At 45.9% G+C, this 19396-nt stretch overlaps 1 protein-coding gene across 1 annotated transcript in view; it reads right to left on the bottom strand.

Annotated features, from left to right (window-relative positions):
• Nucleotides 1-19396, bottom strand: part of KCNB1 (potassium voltage-gated channel subfamily B member 1) — a gene marked incomplete at both ends in the record, with an annotated part of 125989 nt that overhangs the window by 70010 nt on the left and 36583 nt on the right. The window lies entirely within an intron of this gene.

Below are 19396 nucleotides of genomic sequence, written 5' to 3'. Positions count from 1 at the left end.
TTAGAGACATTAAGTCACGTTTTGTCTCCTTGGTATCAGTGCTTGAAGGCATTTCCAGGGATGACATTTGGAATGACAAAGTGTTTGCAAGCAGGGGTGAATCATTTCCCTAAGGACACCTTCAGACTTGCTGTGACATACTCAGAAGGAGAAAATGTTCTGCCTTTGGCCTTGACAGTCTTTTAGCATCTCTGAAGTCCACTCATTAGATGTGCAGACACAAAAAGTGGTCGTACCCCGTGTCCTTAGCTATAGCAATTACCAATATTCCCAGTATAAAACAAACACAAATCCCAGTGCCAAACTGCCAACGCATCAAGAGTTATGGAGCACATGACAGATTGCAACAAGCACAGTGAGGAAGGGACTTCAGAAACACTGACCCTTTTTTCTTTGCAGCAGATGAAAGACACCAGTGAATAGGAGAGAGCTACTGGTAAGAGGTGGGTGTCATGTCCCCCCACAGTTCCAAGACTAAGTTTGCACTGGAGAGTGATGGAGAGTTAAAATTTATGTCCAAATTAGAACCTTTTTTAAAAAAGCAGGATAATCTAAATTATCTATGTCTAAAATTTGAAATGCTTCTTTGTAATTTTCTTTTCTATTTCTTAATATTTATTTTTAGCATGAACTAGCTGAAGTTACAGCATTAAAGCTCTTTTGAATAGAACAACTGAAAATTCCATTTCAAAGCTCCTCTTAAAACATTTCTTTTAAACTTGTTACAAAGAGGGAGCCCTGAAAACAGACACTTTCCTGTAAGCAGCCTCAACAGTCATCTTCTCACAAAAATATTTCACCAAAAATTCCCGAACAGCATTTCTACAGCATGAGATTGTTCCCAGATATTAAAACAGGAGACTCCGGGTTATCAATCTCTCTTCTTAAAGGCCAAGCAGACTGGCATTTCCATGAGGACCTGCAGCCCCATCAATGCCATGCGCACTTCCCTCCCATAGTGACCTAGCCCTAAGCTCACATTCAGCAGTAGAAGTCCTTCTCCCTTTCCAGAGGCTTTGGCATTGGACTCTGTTTCCTGGGAACCCAGAAAAGCTGTGCAGGGAACACAACTCTCCAGGATCCACCGCCACCACAAAGTGAGATCCTGCAGCCAAGATGTCACAGCCACCTCCAGGAGAGCCAAACATGTCACCCACCACACAGTCACACTGCTCCATGAATAGGGCCATGCAGCTCAGTACCCACAGGATTCTCCAGCAGAAGTTTTGTGGGAAACCACTTCTAGACCCCTGGGCTGATGCCTTCCCCTTTGGGATTCCTCTGCTTTTCCCAACAGGACCAGGAGGCGCACAGCAGCCGTGGTGCTGCTGGCAAACCTGCTGCTTACCAGCTGTTTGCACTACAGAAGGTTCTCCAGGATGGGGACTGAAAATGGCAGGGACAAGCACTGGTAGAGCTGGAACTGGAAGCTCTTTGCCATTTCTGCCCATTTAAACATGACATCTTGGCAGAGCTGAGCTGAGCTTCCACTCTGGGCATTGCAGTACTTGTGTCTGCACCCACCAATTCCCCCAGGAGAGCACACTTCATATCTTCCGTGCTTGTGAGCCAGGGAAGTATAGAGTCTCTCTAATCTGCTCTTCTAAAAATGAAAGCAGTAGATTTTCCTTCTCCATTGCCCCATATTTCTTCTCTCTCAATACAAAGGGGGTTCCCTGAGGAGTCGTAAGATAAATGCCTTCTTCCCTCTGCCTCTTACATGACCGGCTACAATTGGTTTTGCTCACGAGATGCCACAAACCATAAATACAAGCTGCCACAGAAATATGCAATTACAGATCTATACCATACATGGTTACTAGCCCTGAGACTTACAGACCAGGAAGCTTTTGCACTTGGGCCCCGGCCACGGGCAGGGGAACACAGACCAGCCCGGCAGCCACCAAAATACCCGTCTGCTGTTCCCAAAGCTCTGCGTGTTCCCTGCCGTGGCAGCAGAAGGGAGCACTGAATCACTTGGAAACTCAGTGGGATCTCACTGTCAGCTTGCAATTCAGTTCTTTTGTGGCTCTTGGGACCACTACAACATTACAAGATGGCAAAGTCACCGATCACATTCCTCGCCTGGGAGTTTAACAAGCTTTAAATGTCTAAAGCAAACAATACAAATAGAGCAGTAATTGTGGACTCTAAGTTTCCTTTTCTGTCTTGAATTAAATGCCTTTCTTTTTTTCCATCTGTTCTGGGAGATTTGGGATCTCTAGACTGTGCCAGAGAGCTGCATCCCTCCATCATCATGGCCACTAAATGATGTAATCAGGTACCACAGGGCCCCTGCAAGGCACCTGCTGTGAAGCTGCACAAACAACAACAGGATTGTGACTGAAACTTCTCTCCAAAGTCTTATCTTTTATGAAAATGTCTTCTCTGATCCATTAGCTGGTCCATTATATGTTCTTTAAGCAATGGCACTGAAAGTAAGATGACAACAGGAGACTCAAAGAAAAAATATTAGTGAATTCCAAGGAGTTACATGTTCCATTCCCTTACCTCAGTTTGGTCTGCTCAGAAGACACACACAGTTCATGGATCTATCCTCCAGCCAAACTCAAACAGAAATTTCTTGATCTCTGAGGGATGGCTTTGTTTTTCCACAGTTTCTAGATAAAGTCTGAGTTAGAAGTGTTTTTACAAATAAAAGAAAGGGCCCATCATCATCTTCTGGGACACAAATGGAAACCTGAGTGGTTTTGTGTGTATGCTAAGATCAGGGTCAGAACAGGTCTATTGGAGTTTTCTATTTCTAGTCAAAAGCTTTACAAAATAACTCTGCAAGTGACTCTCATAACCTCCTTTGCCTGGAAAGGGCAATGCCCTTTTGGCCTGCTAAAAAATTAAACTACCCAGGCTCCTTTTGACCTCGTTCCTTCCTCGCAGAGGAAAAAAGGCTGAGGAGGGGAGATAGACCAGTGAATGAGGGGCGTTCAGGATGGTCTCCTTCAGCAGCGCTATCTTCTCTCTAAACAAACCCTGACTTCAGCAGGTTCCAGCTTTTCACAACAGCTTCATCATGAAGTGAAATACAGGGGTTAATCCTCAGAGGCAGCAGCTGAAATAACTATAGTTCAGACAGCCAGATCCTGCCTGGCATGCTTTAGTCTTTCTGAGGATTATGAAGTTTTCCATAGAAAGAAAAGGTTATGCACGAGCTCCTGTCTCTGCCTAAAATTAAGGTGGCCTTGGTTCCCTTCCTCACCATCCTTTGCTCTGCCCCATAAGAAGCCATAGCCAAATACATACATCCAGAAACAACAAAATATTTAGACACTTAATTTCTAGTTGGACTAACAGACAGTTAGATGTGGTGCTGAGGGACATGGTTTATTGGTGGTTGGCGTGTTAGGGTGATGGTTGGACTTGATGATCTAAAGGGTCCCTTCCAACCAAGACAATTCTATGATTCTATCTCATGTTCATCTTCTTCTAATAGATATGGGCTGTTAGGCATTTGCATAGGAATTAGCTTTTTGAAACTGGACTTGAATTTTTTTTCATCCTTAATGAACTAGAAAGCTCGTGGGCACCATCCGAGAACAAATCACATGGGGGCTGGCTGTTTTCCACATCTCTGCCTTATCCCTTGGGCATTAACAACTTTGAAAATCCATGGAAAAGCACACACATAAGATGACTTTGGGCAAAAACTTCTGGCCTTAAAGAAAATATAGCTGATCTCAACGTGAAATTAATGACTTGAGAATATTTTTTACTTTCCTTGCCATTATGATGAATTTGTGGAAGAACTAGTAAAGATAGTGAATAAATGGCTAAAGTTCCCCTGCAGATGGTCACAGTTTATTACTATTATTACTATATTATTATCATAATGAATCAGAGACTGGCAAAGAACCTGATTAGCAGCCAAAAATCTCTTGGAGGTGAATGTCACATTTATGTTCCTCTAGAATTGTCTCTTGTTTAGAGTGCTGTAGCAGTGATTGCAGCCCAAGAACTCCTCCAAAAATTTACCCCTATCATTTGCCTTGTTGCCTTGAGGAAACATAAATAGGAATTTCTGTGGGCAGCTTCCCTTCTGAGCAGACACAGACCCACAAGATCTTGCCAGGGCACACTGCAAAAGTGTGGTGGGACTAAGAGCCTATTCACACCTAACACGATTTTAAATGGAAAGAAGACCAAAAATATTTCACAGCAGCAAAGTTTCCTAAATTTGACTTCTATCAGCAGCTTTCCTGAGCACAGCTCAGTTGTCCTTCCCAAAACACAATTTGTACCAAGGACACTTTGCTGTGTCTGAAAAGCTTTACTGCTTTAATTTCCTTTTTTAAAATACGCAAATTCTAAGGTTGGTTTTCTTTAAGTACCTTGGCCTGGTCTGGCAGGAATTAAAGGCAAGCACATTGGAATGGGAGGGTTATCTGCTCATTCTTTTGTCCTACATGATTTATGGATGCAGTCCAGTCCCCACTGGAGTTAACCATTTCAGGTTAGGGAATAACAGTGCCAGTGTCTGAGTTTGACATACAGGTCAATTAAAGGTTTGCACAGAATTACATAAGAAGTGTGTTGAATCAAGCCTTGATCTTGAATCTCTTAGATCAATGCCTCGGCTGACAACATCTGAATTTTTCTGTTTCTCACACAGAATCTCCACCAGTGCTGCACAGTCAACTTTGAGCAAGATGAAAGATTATTTCAACTAAATGAGATGCATCAGGAACCCTCTATATATTCTGACAGGTAATCCAACAGCCATGGAAGACAGGAGTAATTTCCAGTGCTGCCAGGAATCAGAAGAGCACAAGGGAACCAGGAGCTGCGGACAGTCAAAAGCAGCGGGATCCCGAGGGGAGGCACAGCACCCTCTGACATGACAACTGCCAGGCTCTTCGACACTGCAGCCTTAATTTCTCCTGCTCCATTACCCTCCCATTAAACCCAAATGATGTCCGACCCATCTCTCCACTAGAGCTGGGCAGCCTGTGTCCCCAAACAGCTGGCCAGCTTCTCTTACATGAGCGAGCAGATGGACCGTTAGTTTGTACTGCACGATCTATTCAGTGGATGTATTTGCTGTATTGTCCCCAGGACTCCATTCCTTATATTAAGAAAGAAATAACATTTAAAACAATAAATACAAGAAAGCTCATTTTTAGCACTGCAGAGATTTTAACTTGGTGGGACTGTCAACACAACTAAAATCAGATGATAGTACAAGAGTATATGCACAGGACAAGACCAAAAGATAAAAAGCCAGCTGTAATTTTAGGAATTTTATCCATAACATCAAAGCACACACCAGCGCTACTCAGACCATGATGCATATTTTACAGCCATGTTTTTACTGACTATAATTTATACCCTGAAGCATTATTGCCTCGGTTTGAAAAGAGCAATTTTGTTTTCCAGCAAACAAACAGCTATCCAGAAGGCACCCAAGTCCTGCAGAGAGAGGCACAGGCAACAAAATGTTTAAGGCAGAATAAAGAATTTACTGCTGGACTAACACAGACTGTAACCTCTTTTCACAGTGACCTTCACTGAATGATGTAAATAAGATACTCTAGTCTGACAGTGAGATGACAATCTGCTGCTGGAATGTATCATGTCTGAAAGGCCAGAAAACTCACTTTCTGTGTAAGAAGGGATGCATTCTCTGCAGAACACCAGCTCTGTACTGCTGTTGGCTGCCACATAGGACAGCAGAGCTGTAGTCACACTTACTGTCCTTACCCAGCTGAGAAAGCACCTGACACACTAGAAGTGCTGCTTGCCCCCTCTTCCCACCCAGGACATCCTTTGGCCCCACAGAGAGCTCTGTCTCCACACTGCTTCCCATAAAAGTCTCGTGAGGCAAGGTGGAAACCAATCTCTCCTGTATGTAATGGCCATGGGATGACAGGCGAACAGCCATAAAGGGATCCTCACCATATTTCTAAGTGATAATGTTGATCATCAGCACTGAAGGATTACAGAATTTTGCAGAACCAAAACCTGCCATTTTTTCCCCCTTAGACCCCAATAAAAATGGATGTGTCTCCCATCAGTTGTCCAGCCTCCTGAGCTTTTACTAACAAAAAGGTGGAAAGTTTTAGTTTCTGACACTCCTGTTTCACAAAAAAATGTACCTAATTCATGCACATTTAATTACAGCAGTTGCAGAACAAAACAGCCTGTGCATTCCCAGTAATTGCGTAGGAACATTAGCATAGTCTATACATTAAAGAACTTCTTAATATTTAGTGGTAAAAATAGTATCAGCTCTGTAGATGGTATAAATGAATGGCTATAAATCTCTCTAAGTTTACTTCCACTAAGGTTTGGTCTGTAATTTTTAACCAATCAACATCTCTTCAGCTGACAAAATTAAGCTGATGTGTATCACGTTGACTTGTGAGGCTGAAAACAGATTTTGCAAATATGTTTTTAGGTGCAGAGGTGGTTCATTCAAGTGAAGAAAAAGATGAGGAAAGAAAAGACGGACACATTTTGGTTCCTGGGGCTGAATTTGAGTCTCTCATCTGCTCATGCTCATTAATCAGTCCAGAAATGAAACTCTGATCCTATTCACAGTGTGCATGACGTGTGCTCAGAACAGAGAATGGAGCCCAGGAGTCACAGTGCTTCAGATTTGTACAAAGGGATACAGCAGAAACACCATCAGATAAAAGAGCAGGCACTTCCACTCAGACTCTTATTCCTAATGGAGCCTATAGGACTTTCCAAGTTACGTTAATTTGGGGGTTTTTTAAATCTAGAGGCTAAAAGGGTAAATAGATAGAAAAAACATCTTGTATGAAGAACTGTAACAGCAACAGTGCAACAATTACCTGTTCAAAATTGGAATTTACTACAACTATATGATTTTTGTGTCTGGCAAAATATAATAAAATCATTGCATAATAAATTACTTACAACTGACCTGTTTTTATTTAGAGCAAGTAGAGAAAAAGTCTCTGCAGATGAGCTGGAGAAGAAGGAAGTGCTCAGAGGATGTCTACAAGAGCCACAGGAAGCTGAACCCATACCCTGGTTCTGGCCAGGCCAGAGTTAACCTCCCCAGGCAGCCAGCACAGGGCAGCATAAGCATGAAAAGTACCAAAGTGAGTAAAATTTGCATGGAAGATTTTGGTTGTCGTCCTACCTATGGCTTTGATACAGTAAAATATCAGTACATGGTTTCTAGCTCTCCAGTCCATAGGCATATAAGGCAAAGGGCAATTTCATGGGTCTGCAAGTCCTATGAATCATGCAGATGAAACTTCAAAAGAGGGCCTAGCCCCTTGGTAGGAAACATGAAGAAAGCTATTTGCTGAACAAGGCAGGAAAGTGTGGGTGAAGCAAACACACAACTTGCTGCCTGTGACCCATGTCAGTCTCCAGAGTCCCCAGGGAAGGCTTACATACGGTGTGCAAGAGAGTGCCCAGGGCAGCAAGCTGGCCTGGGAGCTACTCATCTCCAGACTTCAGAGGTGTTTTCTTAGGAGCGGTGAGTAGGTCTCCCCAGCCAGTGCCTCAGTTTATCCCAGCTGGGATGAGCAGTGCCAGCTCCCTCCGTACATGCCGTGGAGGTCAGTGGATGAGAGAACAGCACAGGCGTTGCAGACAGCTGCACACACGCCAAGATCTGGGTGAACCAGAGCTGGAGGGAGATACTACTAACATCAAACATTCAGACCGTGAGACTGGCACATATACGGTTGTTTCAGGCTTTTTATCTGCCTTCTGCTTTTTTAACCTTTAGGTTTTCTATCTTTAGACTTTTTTTTTTTCTGCATTCATGAGGACCTGACACAGTCTTTTCTTCTTTTAAACAAAGCTGAAGCAACCTTATGGGAGCACAAACAGGACCAGTCAACTTGCACTGAAGTCTTTAGCCTGTCTGTACCCAGCCGCTACAGTGCTATGTGTTTATTTTGCTATAGCTTGATAGATTATTCCTTAGCTGTAAAGTACCCACCTACTTCATCCCATGCACTAGGGCTGCTGTGTGGAGTCACACCACATTACAGCAAGCGATAAACTCACCCAACAAGAAGCAGCAACACAATGCAAGCTGTTGTATCAGACACAATATGAGGCAGGTTGTCACAAGAGTGCATCAAACAGCTGGGGAAAGGAAATTGTCTGGACTGAGGTTTGGAAGCATAGCCATTTGTGCACTGCAGGGGCAAAACTCTTCATCAGGTATTGTACAGAGTTTGTATCCTTCATTTAATGGCAATGATGCACCAGAATTAGATGTGTTCCTCTCTGGAGCCTCTTTCTGCTCCTGTGTATTTATAGCCTCTTTCAATCCAGATAACATGGCTGACAAAGCAAAATTGATTTGATTAACATGTAAATAAAGCCTCATTGCTGCTACAGGCTTGTCTGTCACTGTTATATTTTGATGGGATTCCTGTCTGCCTTTCCTATTTACATCCGCTTCTTGTTTGCTGAGTTCCTGAGGCTGTGTGTTGGGGAAGGCTAGAGCTGCTAGGAGCTGCTGGATGGGCCTCCAGACAGTGGCAGCACAAAGCATGCGTGGAGCAACTGCTGCCTGAGCAGAGATCTTGGACTGAATACCCACTTGGCCATAAGCAGCACCAAGAGCATGGTGGTGCTCAGCATTTCCCCATATTGGTCTCTACTGGTCTGGTGGGGAATAAGAAGGGACCAGCCAAACCAAAAGAGCAGCATGGGAAAGTAAACGCTCCAGGACACGGCCAAGTTCAGGAATCTCCTAGAAGGATGCTAAACCCCCTGGTTTGTTTTACCCAGGTACCTGGGCACCACAGAGGCAGAAGACATGTACAGGCATATCTAATCAAGCTGGTCTCTGACAGCAAGGAGTGACCAAGGAAATGTTTTCCTTGGATTTCAGACCACAAAAACACAAAAAATTGAATTCTTTCTTGCTCACTAGCCCTTGAGGCTGATTTGATAGCATATGTGCTGCAGCTGATGTTGAAACAGCCTGAAAACCAGCTGTGTCCCAGCTCAGCAAGTCCTTACTCCCTAGTATTCCAGCAAAAGGCTAGTGAATAGCGTGCTCTGACTGGTCATGCCTAGCACATGCTGGGGACATGCAGTGACTTCTGGTGATGCTTTCCTTCACACTGCCAAGGGGTCCCTCTGTTCTTCTTTGGGGCTGCTCAGCTTCAGTTTCTGGCTAAGTGAAGGATCAGGTTTGTATACAAATGCCTGCATATGTACACTCACACGTGCATGTGTATGCAGATGTGCTCACATGTGCAAGGGCAGAGGTGTACATATGTGTTTTTATGGACTGGAGATCTTTCACTTTCCTCTGAGCAATCATATCCCCAGGGATACTCCCATCTCCAGCAGCAAGAAGGCCTAAGGGAACACCAGGCCCAGACCTGGACTGAATGGCAGGTGTCACGTTGTGTCCCCAGAAGAAGGGACAGTGCTGCCTTCTGCTACGAGAAACCCTGATTTTCCCAGAGAGGATGGTGGAAATGCAATGAAGATTTCATTTTCTTCTCTCTGCTCAGAGCAGTCCAGAATTTTGCCATGCCACAAGGCTGCTCACAGGATGTTCCCTTTGCTTCTCAAGATGACAACCTCTCTGTTCCACATCAAAAAAGCACAAAGAACGTGGAGGCTGATTTGAGGCCAGACCCACTGTTCAGATCTTGCAGGTGGAAGGCTCGGGCCTAGAAAAGCAGCTGCACGCCTGCCTGCAGATGGGAAGAGGTTTATTGATATTCAGATTTGGATCCTGCAAATAGTGCTGGAGCACTGCAAGTACCTTTGGTCATTTGTGCCAGCCAAGGAAAGTTACAGTTGTGTGCTGCTATCTAGGATAGGCCTCTGTCTCTCAGGCCCAGATGCCATGCTGATGGGCTCCTGGGAACTAGATGGCAGTCAGAGCAACAAAGCTGATTGGGAAAAACAGAACTTCTGATCCAAACTGGAAGGAGGAAATGGCATTTTTGAAGTTTACCACAGAACAGAAATACAGACAGGTTTGTTAGAGCAATACCAAAGCAGTTTGTTTCACTGTGTTGAAGCGGTCAAGGGAATAAGCACGCTACACCTTCACACTGCTGAAAACACAGCAGAGAGGATCCTTACGTGAAGGAGAAAGAGCAAAACGTAAGTTTAACTGATGTCTCACTAAAACAAATCCAACAAAGCTGAGCTCTCAGATGGAAGACTATCCTACATTTAAAAATGACCCTCTGCTGTCCCTGAGGAAGCACAGGGGACAACCCACTGCCTAGGGCACGCCAGGCCCTTCCTGTGTTGCCAGATTCCCTAGGTGGTCTTGCCAAGGCAGTTGCTCCCCCCTCACAATCACAAACACAGCCATGGTCTGGGGAGGGAAGCACTCATCCCTGCATTTGTCATGTGGTACTTCAATTGAGGTTTCATGGGCATCTAATGGCATCACTTCATCAACAGGTAGTCCCTAGCTGGAGGATGGATGTATATATGTGAGGGACTGAACCACACATGTACCTACAACTGTCAATAACTGCCCCTGCACAGCACACTGGCACCCAGCTTGGTATGATTAGACGCCAATCCGCTAAGCCACAAACAGTAGTAATGCCTCTGTCCACACAGAAGGGTGTGTTTCTGAGTGTGGTAGAGCACATCATCTCCTTGCCCAACCCGCTCTGTCCCAATTAGCAGCACCAGCAGCACTGGCACAGTACCACAGGCACAAAACCAGTGCCAGCAAAGCAACAGGGGCACGATGACAGCTGCGGACCAGCGGAGCCATGTAGGCAGAAATCAGAATTGCCAGCCACAGGAAATCCCCATTATTATAGGTTTAGTTAGTAAAATCCTTCTTTCTTGGAAGACAAAAAAGCCACGATTCTCAAAAATTCCTATGGAATCAAGAAAATGTTGACTCACTGAAACACTGTGCTTTAACAAGACTGATATATAAGATATGAATATTAACTATAATAAGGAAATTATAGTTAAGCGGCTATGAGGATGATCAGAGGGCTGGATTACATCTCCTATGAAGACAGGCTGAGAGAGTTGGGCTTGTTCAGCCTGGAGAAGGCTCCAGGGAGAGCTCAGAGCCCCTTCCAGTCACTGAAAGGACCTACAGGAAAGCTGAGGAATGAGTGTTCGTAAGGGCATGATGAGGGGTGTAAGGATGAGGGGTGATGGTTTTATACTATAGCAGGATAGGTTGATACTAGACATTAGGAAGAAGTTCTTCACTCCGAGGGTAGTGAGAAACTGGCATAGGTTCCCCTGAGAGGCAGTGGAGGCCCCATCCCCAAAGACATTCAAAATCAGGCTTGATGAGGCTCTGAGCAACATGATCTGGTTAAAGGTGTCCCTGCTTACTGCAGGGGGTTGGACTAGACAGCCTTTGAAGTTCCCTGCCAGTCTAACACATTCTATGATTCTGATTCTATCAATGTAACATCTGTATTTAACATAACAAGATTAAACAAAACAAGACCAGCAGTTCCTTTATGCTGTTCTAGTGAGGAATTCTGACAAAATTAACATGGCCCATAAAGCATCTTAACTTGAACAGGATCAAAATGTTGTGTTTCTGCTGGCAGATTTCTGAACAAATCCGAAGTTTTTAGCTATGTTATGTGGTTTCAACAGTAAAACCATTTTTCCTCAGGCACAGTCCCTTCCTGACAAAACACTGAACAAGATCTGAACACGTCCTAAGCCCAGGGCTGCTCCCAGCCAGTGGGATCACAGTCCATGCTCCCGTTTTGCTGCCCTGCAGCCTCCTGCTTGCTTGTAAACATGCAGCTGGTCACCATTTTCAAGCAAACATCCAGTTTTTCCTCTGGATTTTTCTCTGCTCTTTTCTAAAAGGACTTGCATCACTAATCACACTTTGGTGTTTTGAAACCCTCGTTTCAAAAGCCTACTGTTCCTCCCCTCAGCAGACATCTGACAGAGCTGCTGCAATCAAACATTGCAGGACACAAAGCAGGACAATTCTCTGGGCAGGCAATACCTCTGTCTCTCTTAGAACATATTAGCTATTTTTATCCATTAGAGAGATCTTTAAAAAAGATTTTTTTCTACAAGTATTACAGAGAAAAAAAAGACTGCAGTCTTTTCTGAGCAGTTTGTTCCCCACAACTCCCCCCCCCCCCCCACCCCAGCCCCTTCCCTGTCCCCTCCCACTATTGGCACAGACTGGATGAAGGGAATGGCTGGTAGTTGTCTGTTCATCTGTCCCCTCTAGGGGCTGCTCCTCCAGCCACCACACTATCAGTGTGTCCCAGTGCTGCTTGCCATTTTTGGCAGTCAAGCCCAGAAATATGCAGGAGACATAAATAATTCCTTTTTCGAATTTGGTCAAGAGGACAGACTGCTGGCTCCTGCCAGCAGCACGGTGCTCGGCAGCCCTGGGGCGTGAGCAAGCTGGGGCTGACAGGCATCCCCGGGCTGTGGGGCACACAGAGCACCCTGCTGCCCTTGCCACCAAATGCTTGGGGGCTTCTCCTGAGCTGTCAGCTATCCACTCCTTCAAGCACAAAGGAAAAGAGAGGAGACCAGAGATCTGGTGGCAGCTGAGAAACAGGACATGTTTTTAATACTAATTATTGCAAGGAGCAACAGGGGGACCATAGCAGAGGACCAAACTGCAAAGAGTCCCTGTCCTGAAGTGCTCCCAGCCCAGGTTTTGGGGTAACGGTGCCCTCTTCCCACATGCCCCCCTGCACTTTGGAGGAAAGGCATGACATCACTGTAGATCACACAGGGGAAGTTTTCAGTGGATGCTGCTGGACCCTGAGAGACCTGGTGGCTGTCTCAGAGGGCAGGTGGGTGGAGGCTCAGCCCTGCAGAGGCTCACCATGTGCAGGCAGGCAGTACCACAGCTGCTCCTTGCGGTGGGTACCTGAGCATCCAAGAGCACAGTGCTGGGCAGCAAGGACCATTTCCTGCTCAGCTTTCACCTGAGAGACAATATTCAGTGTAAAACGTACAATCTGACCCCCTAGTTCCTTACAGAGCCCCAGGTGAAGACACGGAGTGGGTGGTCCAGAGCACTGTAGCATCCCCCAGGGCAGGTCAGGAGCCACTGCCTGGCTTGCCTGTCTCCCATGCTCTGCCTAAACTGCCACATCTCACCACAGCTGCTCAGAGGGGCTGAGTGCTGGAAAGGTGTCCTTAAAGAGTGAATTCCTCTTGCCCAAATCCAGCATGTGCTATGTGCCTGGATGCTGCCATCCACTTGGTCCTTGGCTTCTCTACTGCTGCTGCCTGACAAGGGGCAGAGACCAATTTACTAGGTAAATAACCATTTCTCATACATATTATGACAGGACTGGGTCTCAGATTGATATTCAAAAGTGCTGTGAGATGCTTTCTCCCCTTCCAAGGCTGCTGTCACCATCTCCAGAACAGCTCCAGACCTCTGAGTTTAGTCCTCCTGGCCCCTCACACCTATCCATGCCCAATGCTAACACATGATGAAGACCCCATCTCCCAGGGTTCTCACTCCAGAACATCCTGACCCAGCACCAGCACAAGATGGTAACAAGGCACTGAATTTCATAACTAGTAACAGTGTTTGGGCAACAGCTTACTGTGACACATCTGACTGCCTTCCTTCAGCATGTCTCTGTCAGGCTGACTTTTCTTTGACCAAAGTCTTCAGGGAGTACAGAACCTTGTCCAACAACAGGGACCCCAAACTAATCCATGCTCTGAAAAACTGCCATTGTGTGCCTGGTATCCACATCCATGGTGACATCTCTGCTCTTGCCAGCTAGACTGGCTTAGTGTGAGAGCAGCTGCTTGCATAGATGAAGATGACAGCGTCTGACATAGCGCCGATTCTTAACTGAGGACCTGTCACATCCAGGCTGAACAGAGGAATCACACGAGTAAGGAAAAGCAAGCAGGAGATGTGCTGTCAGGTGGGGATGTCTGCTATTTGTCCACTGCTCCACTTGGTGCAGCAAGGCTCTGTCACAAGGAAGGAAGGAGGTGATGTGAAGAGTTATCACCAGGTAAGAAAATGGACCGGTGCTGGGTTCCCTGCTGAGTTAGGGACTGTGCTGAAATTTGGTCAGATCCTCCTTCTCTGCTCCCTGCTCAGTTGCTTCTCTTGACTCTTGCAGTCATGTCACTAGGTCTCACAGCTCCCTGCACTTCCCTCCCCCTGTCCCCCCACCCCCATTTCAAATCCACTGGGAACAGCTCCACACCCAAGCTATGACTAGCCATCCATCCAAATAAGCACCTCCTATGGTAGATGAAAAAGACAGAAAAGCTTAAAGCTCACTGCAATTTCCTCCCCAATTAAACAGATCCCTGTGGTGAGACAGGACAGCTCCATTCTCCACATCTACTTCACTGTGGTTGCAAAGCAAAACTATGTACAGGCAAAACGACAGGCTGGGCAAAAGCACTGATGGATAAGCAGGGTTCAAAAAAGTGTTTGTAACATGCAAGGCATTCTGCCTTCCCAGCCAGGAGGGCAGGGGGGATCTGGCAGCCTTGCAGAAGGCAGCTTTAGCAAGAGGTCCTCTCCCCACTGCTGGGGTTCCTCACCATTAGAGAGCCTACAGGAACGTGCAGTGGTGTTAGACTTGGTCTTGCATCAGAAAGGTCTCAACCTGACCTATGAATAGGGTCTTTAAAATTGGCCTGCAACTATATCTCATATTAAGAAATAATCTGACCCTTGAAACACCCCAAGATTTCATTAGCTGGCAAAAAGCCTGTACAGCAGAGTCAGCCCTCAGACAGTTGCTTTATGCCAGTATTTACTTCAGCTCTCCAACTGCAAGAGAAAAAAAAAAAAAAGGAGAAAAAAAAAGCTGAAATAGTCTCCTGGTGCCCTGAAAACAAAACACTCCAGAATTTTGGCACCACAGGCTGATCCTTAGTAGGTGGAGATTTGCGTTGACTCCAGCTGAGCTTTGCTCTTTGACATCAGCACAATAAGTTGCCTGTCTGCAAATAGTATGCTTATGCAATGCTACTAAACACATTCCCTTGCTGCTACTTACACTAGCTTGTAAACACAACCCACTCCAGCCACCAGCACCATTACCACAGGCCTGCATGAGTGCTCAGTGCTGCAGCTCGCTGCAAGGGAACAGGAGTGTCCTGGAAAAGCAGGATGCATTTAGATTTGTCCAGTGGCACCAATTAACAGGTAGGAGCTCCTGAGAAGTTGCTCCAGTAATAAAAATGTAATCCATTCTCTGCAAAGGGACTCAAGAGAGGGGTTCTACCTCCAGTCCAGCAGCGTGTGGCAAGCTGCAGGTCTCCTCTGCCTGCTTCCCCTGAACCAGTCATCAAGGGCCCATCAAGCTGCAGAGAGGGAAAAATCCAGATGGATTTGCTGGAGGGCCCAGTTAAACGAATAATGGGATAAAAAGGCTGCAGTAACCCCCCCAAAACCGTTTCATGCTTGGCTCATCCTTTTTTCATTGTAATCTCTGCTGGCTCTGGATGCCAGTGGCACTGGCATACTGCTCTACCTTCCCTGCAAAGCACATGTGACGTGTCGCCCATGCAATAAAGAGTGAATAATTCAGAGTCACTGGATGGGAGTGATGCTTACAGCTCCCTTCCACCTCCATGCAGACTGGGGTAACCACCATGGGGTCCAGCCCAGCCTCTCTCCAAAGGGAGCAACAGCCCTCCATCTCCCAGCCTCCACCCCTGCCCTTCCCAGCTGCGGCTGCAGAAGCTGAAGCTGGCTGGCTGACAACCACAAAGGAAGCAGGGCCCACTAACTGTTATGCAGGCTTTGCAGGCTCCAAATGAGCAGGGTGTCTGGATTTTCCTTCTTGTGCTTTTAAAGTGTCCCCAGTCACAGTTTGCAGCTCCAGCAGTAGGAATCAGCTGCCATGGAAACCTTGCAAATGCCCTTTTCTAGCAGCAGCTGCCTAACATGCAGTTGAAGAGCATTCCCTCAGTGAGAGGCACAGCTCTGGAATTACCCCTGCTATCCCTTGCAGGATTTCTGTGCACTTCCAGGTTTAGAAACCTGTTGTGGAGCAAATCCGCTGCAAATAAGGCTGGGCACAAGAGGTTCATAAACCAGAAACTCAAAGAATTCTAGATATATGCCACTCTATTTCAGTCTGGTCCAGGGTTTCTTTCAATGACATTTGCTGCCACAAAGGTACTTCCTGGTGCTGTAAGACTTTCAAGGAAAAAAGAAATACTTCAGTTTCTCACAGGCAGACCCGATTCAAATAATTTCCCACCCACACCTCTCTTTCCTTAGGGCATTGCAAAGCACCATCAATAAGCCACAAGTCACTTGGCTGAATGAGCCTCAGGCAAACGGCAGCATGACTGTGCTCAGAAAGTGCTGAGCTGCACCCAGGCACTGTGAGGCAGGAGCCCTCAAAGCCTGAAGCTTCTCTGATGCTGGTGACAGTGCAGGATTGAAAGGATTTAGTGAGCATCCCAAAACACGAGTGCAACAGAAACTACCGACTTGCTGAAAGTACAGGCATTACTGAAGCAGCTTGAAATCTACTAGCCCATAATGTTTTAAAAAAAAAATCAGCAGATGGTTAATCCACCCCAGGTCCTAAGCAAAGCCGTTATCAAGTGCACATCTTTTGATACCAGAAGCCTTTCAGAATGTGGTCCAAGGTAAGTGGCTTAGATTGACAGGAGGCTGCTAATGGCAGAGGTGCCATCTTGGCTCCCCATCACCTGCTCCAGGCACACAAAAATGCTCCTTTGAGGTATGCAAGTGGGAGTCAGAAATGCAAACACTAAAACCTGCCCTTGAGTCCTGGAAGAGGCTGCTCAAGGAGTCCTGCTCAGGACGCCAGCCACCCTGACATGTAAGCTGCATCTGCCAGCTTATTTGTTAGGGGCAGGAAGGAAGAACAGCAAATAGTTAACTCAAACAGCCATCAAGGGAAATTTTTGACACACTGGTAAGCAACCAATTGCAATGCATGCAACAAGAGTTAGCAGACATCTTACAGGATTAATCAACACTACCCAGTCCCCGAGACCAAGGCCTCCATAGCAGTAGGACTCCCAGGGAAGACAGCATGCCATGTCCAAAACATCCCCAGACAGTGAAGACAGGGACAGAGATGGGGAAGGAGTAGTGGCTACAAGAACACAATGCGAGTCATTTGCTGCATAGCTTAATTTATGTTTCCACTACTAGGCATTTGGGTAATTTGACTTGCCCACTTCCTTGAAGAGAGGAGGGAGAATGTCACAGGCCACCTAGAAATGATTTTAACCAAAGCTGAGATGGCTGGGAGAGGAGAAGGCTAGATTTCATTTCGTTAAGGATTTATGATCAGCCTGGATTATAGCATTTAACCATGGGGCCATAGAACCCCTCAGTCTTCTCCATCTACCTTCATCCCATTATGCCAAGAGGGCTCAAGTCTGGTGTTCAAACACCAGCTCAACCCTGCCCATCAAAAGAACAGGTCCTGCAGCAGTAATGCACCAGCTAGGAGTACACCCTTGTTCAATTGTTGTGCTTTGCTAATCTGTCTTTAATCACTTCAAATTATCTAGCATTCAATAGATTTACAAGCTATAGGTGCCAAGCTCCTACCAGTTACTGTTGCTACAAAGTTATTGTGCTTTCAGAGATGGTCCTTTGTTGCAAGAGAACACCACTCTACAGAAAGGAGGACTTGTGTAAGATTGGCATCTAATTACCAGCAAAAACCCAGTAAATTGCTGATTTCTTTATCAAATACAGTACAATACATTCAATATACACAATAACCAAGGCTCAGTGATCCGGTTTGCCCCAGTGCCCACTGGCATTTCACCTAACTATTATGGCATGGACCAAGTTTGAATGTCCTAGAAACCAGCTACAATAAAACATTTCCCATCCTGCACTTGAGAAAAGCAATTAGCAGCATCTTCCCTCCCACCTCCTGCAGGCAGCACTCAAACCAAAAGCTCTTAGCAGTCTCGTGCATTTCCTTAGACGTCCATCCTCTCCCGGAAGCTTTTTGGTTTTTCTTTTTATGCAGGACTAAAGCAAAGCAGAGAACAGGCAGCACCACCTTCCTCCTCACCTCTATGGCTGCTGAAGCATTGAAGGCTAGCTCAGGTCCTCCGCCTGCCCCAAGAGAGGGTCCTGTACTGTTGCAAATCTCCACACGCTCCTGAGTCCCTCTGGCCTCACAACTTGCATCCCAAACCCAGCAAACACTCTCCAGGCTGATCGAGTGCCAAGTAATTTGAGAAGCTCCTGTGGGCACCTGGAAATATCAGGAATTCAGAAGGGCTTGCTTTTCCAACTTCTTTCTAAACTTCAAACCTTCATGTTAAATCAGATGTCATTCCAGCTCTTCAGCACCAGCAAAGCTGGGTCATCACTGTTTGTGTCTGGAATCAGTTTTGCTGTTCACCTTCCTGACAGGGATCTTAAAGGGAGCAAGTCCCCTTGAGAATTTTTTTATCTCAAGGACTGCTTGAATAGGGATAGTTTGACCACTCCTCAAGGCTTCTGTGGGTTGGTGGTAAAGAATATTGCAACAAATTCCCAGATTCCTGGCCTGGGCTCAGTCTCAGCCAAGGACTGATTTCTGTTTGCCTGTTTTATGTCTCTTTTGTAGGCGCTTTCTCAGGTCCTTCACTTCATGCTGTAGCACCTCTTAGTTAGCAAGTTCTACCATAGCCAAAGGTCCCTTGACTTTCCAGCCCCAGGTGACAGCTAGCACAACTGCACATGTTGTGCTCAGCTCCCTGCCAGGAAGCTTCATGCTCCCCTCTCCAGCACAAGCTTCATTCTCTGCCTACAAGACATATTTCAGCCTCTCTGGGAAACTTTCAGATGCTCCTTTAACCCTCTTTTTTTTTTTTTTAAAGCCTACAGCTCATTATTAGAATTTGCTCTAATCTTATTTTAATTCCTTTTTGCAAAATCTCTAGCTGCCTTAGATCTACTTTAATTCCTTTTGCAAGATATCCACCTATTGTTTTAAGCCTTCACTGTAAGTCTTTGGCCTGAGGTCCCCTAGACTGCATGCACGCCTTGGTTCTTTGCTCCATCAGATTCCTCAGTGACACCAGCTCACAGCTTGCTCCTTTGAAACTGGCTCTAGATTCTTATAGACCCACTTATCCCTGCTTGGCCTGTATCAAAGTTTGGGGCCCCACTAGATGGCCCAATTAACAGGAAAAACTGACAATGGACTGAGGCATTTCTCTGATTAAATCATACTTGTTTATGCAGAATTAATTTCTGGATCCCTGAAAAGAAAGAGCAGTGAAGTTTCCTTTCTTATAGCTTCAGGCATGTGTCAGCCAAGATTTTAATCCCCTTAACTGCTCCTTTTAAACTTTGCTGCGATACCCCTCCCCCAGGATGCCCCTCTCATTTCTTCCCCTGACTTTATCTCCAGCCTTTATTCTCCTCTTGCCCAGACTGATGAAAATTCATTGAACAGCAGCCTGGAGGTCCTTCCCCCAAACTGCAGCA

This window comes from Gallinula chloropus, assembly GCF_964237585.1.
Source record: "Gallinula chloropus genome assembly, chromosome: 16".
In the NCBI taxonomy this organism is placed as follows: Eukaryota; Metazoa; Chordata; class Aves; order Gruiformes; family Rallidae; genus Gallinula; species Gallinula chloropus.
This window is presented reverse-complemented; position numbering and strand designations above follow the sequence as displayed.